The sequence below is a fragment of the Temnothorax nylanderi genome, unplaced genomic scaffold, assembly GCF_030848795.1.
Source record: "Temnothorax nylanderi isolate EJ_2023f unplaced genomic scaffold, tnyl_v1.0 TNYL_tig1110_pilon, whole genome shotgun sequence".
Taxonomy (NCBI): domain Eukaryota; kingdom Metazoa; phylum Arthropoda; class Insecta; order Hymenoptera; family Formicidae; genus Temnothorax; species Temnothorax nylanderi.
Window position 1 is genome coordinate 29,206 of NW_027250172.1, and position 3,531 is coordinate 32,736.

At 43.9% G+C, this 3,531-nt stretch overlaps 1 pseudogene; it reads left to right on the plus strand.

The window, feature by feature from the left end:
- The first annotated feature begins 2,257 nt into the window (after positions 1–2,257).
- Positions 2,258–3,140, plus strand: LOC139786681 (uncharacterized; annotated as a pseudogene).
- The last annotated feature ends 391 nt before the right edge of the window (positions 3,141–3,531 follow it).

The window sequence follows — 3,531 nt, forward strand, 5'->3', positions numbered from 1 at the left end:
TTTTTCGCACACGTGACAGTGCGTTGCGCTGTTAAACTTTTCCCACTCGTCTCGCGTGAAATCCGCCATGGGTATATTCGTGGACAAGATTGTCTTTACGTCGTGAGCTAAACGTCTTAGCTCCTCAGCGAACCACGCGACGCACTCCTTATCACGACGAAACCGATACATTGATAGCGAGTCGTCGTACGAGCAGCGCACGTAGTACCCTATGCTAAATACGCGATGATGTTGATATGTGTACCTGGACGTTTCCGGATCCGCTTTCATCTTCTCCAGGGTACATTCAAGGTCGGCGTATACTATAAACAGAACTCGTTCCTTCTGCCGTGATTCTTGAAAGCCAACCAATTGTCGTTATCGCTCGGTAACTTGATCGCGCAGTCGTTCATCTCCTGACAGTCGACGATGTGGACTTCCAATTTCTCGCTGGAGCCGAAGTAGTGCAAGCATCTGCTAAAAATAACAGAATTATTTTAAATTATTTTCTATACACAAATATAATATTCTATATTATTAGGATGTATACTCACCGATCAGCAAATGTACTTTCTGTGCTCATTTTTTACTCAATTGCGAGCTCACGAGGCGGGACAGGTTCTTGATCCATGCAAAATGTCCCACGTTGTCGTCCTGCACGTACAGCAGATTTACATGCCTGCCCATCTTTCGACCAGTAACCCGTATTGGCAAGATAGCAAGTTCCTTGTTTTTTTTCTCGATGCTGTACACGTTGATGGAGATGTCGTTGTGATCTTCAAACCGTTTAATTTGATCCAACGTCATTGGAAACTTAATGTCTGTAAGATTTAGCACCGACGTGTAATGAGGATACGACGATTGCAGATCTGCATTTCTTTGGGCCGGATGCAGAGCAGCCACCACTGACCATGCGAAACATGCATTGCCCATTGATCGCACGTTTATCACCGCTCTCTTCATTTTAATTTCTCGCGGTATTTCCACAAAACACCCCGCGTGCAATGGATTATATTTGTTTATGTTAACTGTCAAATTAAGTATACGCGACAACGCCCATCCGCTATCACGTTCCTGGAATTCCTCCAGCGATGCTAGGGTAGGCTCGATGACGTGTCGCTTGTACCACTCACACAGATCGGACTCACGAAAGAGTTCATAGTTTCTCGTTGCGATACTTTTATTCGCGCGTTTGTCACCCGCAACAAATTCACCATTAAACATTGTGTTTATTTTTACATTGTCATGTCGTTGCATGACGTTCCGCACATGAATGAGTACAATGTCTCTCGCATCTTTGAGAAATTGATGAGGGTCGATGTGTTTGGAATTTATTACCACACCGGTCAGTATACGACTTTCAAAAGCCGTATCTATCTCGCGCCATCTGAGTCCTGTCTCACTCGCACTGTATCCTGCACCCACATGCACAAAACGTTGACGTACCGAGTCTTTCAGACCTTCGAGTCGTGCGATACAGGCGACCAACGACTGTTTGAGACCGATCGATAATCGTGGCCGTTTAATTCGGCTTTGTTCTTCCAACGATTCGATAAACTCGTCGCATCGTTGCTCCCACGCGGCAAAGTCTTCCCTCGAATTTAAAAGGGTGGATTGGTCCAACAACTCTTGCTCCATGTTCCTCTTTCTGACACAATTTGTTGCACTCGCGACTTCCAGTCCTCGACTACTGAAGCGTATCACCCAGATTCATCAATTTATATTCTACTAATGATGCATCGTTTGTTTTTTTATCATATCTAATTTTATCTCAGCATCCGTACATTTACGCCTTCCGAAAAATCTACGATTTGCAGTTTTGCACGTGTGCGATGAAATCATTGCGAGACACGTATGTTCATGAAAACGATATCGCGCCATTGACTTTCGGTGATTTGATCTGTATCAATGCAGCAGCCGTACATCGGCGCTATTTGCAAAATTTGCAGTTTTGCACGTGTCCGATGAAATCATCGCGAGACATGTATGTTCTTGAAAACAATAACGCCCCATTGACTTATGTAAAATTGCAGAATTTGCAGTTTTGCACGTGTTCGATAAAATCATCGCGAGACACGTCGCGACATGTTCTTGAAAACAATATCGCGCAATTGACTTATGCGAAATTGCAAAATTTGCAGTTTTGCACGTGTTCGGTGAAATCATTGCGAGACACGTATGCTTTTGAAAATAAATCATATTTGATGCTATTGCCCGATGAGGTGATCTCATCACGAATGTTCTTGACAAAGATATCTCATTTAACATATATGTGGTGGTAGTCACCATGCAGCAGCAGCCGTACAATGGCGCTATTTGCAAGATTCGCATTTTTGTACGTACAAATAGTCTACGAGGATTCTAGAGCGCAGTCAAGAGTTTGATACGGTTCGAGTACGTCGCAAACAGCCTCCAGTTACGATGTACACTCATGGTGCGAACTACTACGTTCCGATTCAGGATGAAACGTGCGAGAAACAGCACAATGAGTAAGTACCGCTAATTTTCGTATATGCTTGTGCAAAAAAAAAACTTTTATAAACATAATTGTATTTTTTCAGTTTTGATAAACCCCGCTACACGCCTCGTATTTTGGGAAGGAGATTTGCCTTGACATCGACAGCGTATAAATTTTTGGATGTCGGAATCAACGCGGGACCTATGTCCTCTGTGGATATACATATTGGTGATAACCGAGGCAATCGGATAATTCTGCCTCATGCAACGTGGGTGACATTCATCGAAAAACGTGCAGATATTCAGCGACTCGTGCAGTCATCGGCGCCATCATCGCTAGCGTTTCGAGATCTGGAACTCGTTAAAATACGTGACGCAGATATTGTAAAGTTGACATCGTGCGACACCAGCCTGTACATGAAACCGTCAACCGTACTCTTCCTGTTCGAACTAGAACATTGCGTCGAAAATGTATATTTTCAACTATGTCAAAATGTTCACGGCGTAAGTAAAAATTTAAACAATTTGTAACAATTTTACGTCAAAATTGTATTACCGATAAATGTAATGCAGTTAGAAGCTTGCATGAAGTTTATGATAAAAATTCGCTAATAGATTGCGAACTGTTGGCGTATGCTGCCGATACTATTGTGTATAATGCGCTACATGATAAATAAATGCATATAATATGGTTAAAAAAAAAATTTTAATTATTTTTTCTTTTCATTTACCGTTCATCTCATTCCCTATCATTAGAATTAAGCTGTCTTCGTTTATCGTTTACTTAAATGTAATATTAAAAATTAAATATATATTAAGATCTAAACTATTAAATATCGTCGGCGAAGAAAAGATATGCGATCGTGGGCGAGAACGCGAACGGGGCCGGGAGCGAAAGAGACCGCGAACGGGGGAGAGGGATCGCGCGCGACCGTGAAGACGCGCGCGAACGGGGGACGGGGGCGCGAGAGAACATCTACGAGGGGGAGATAACGCGAGCGGGAGCGTGCCGTGTGACGTCACGCGGACCGACGCGGCCGTTGCACGCGGACTCCGCGGCGCGGCGAAAACGCGGTCGCCCCTCCCCGCGGCGCG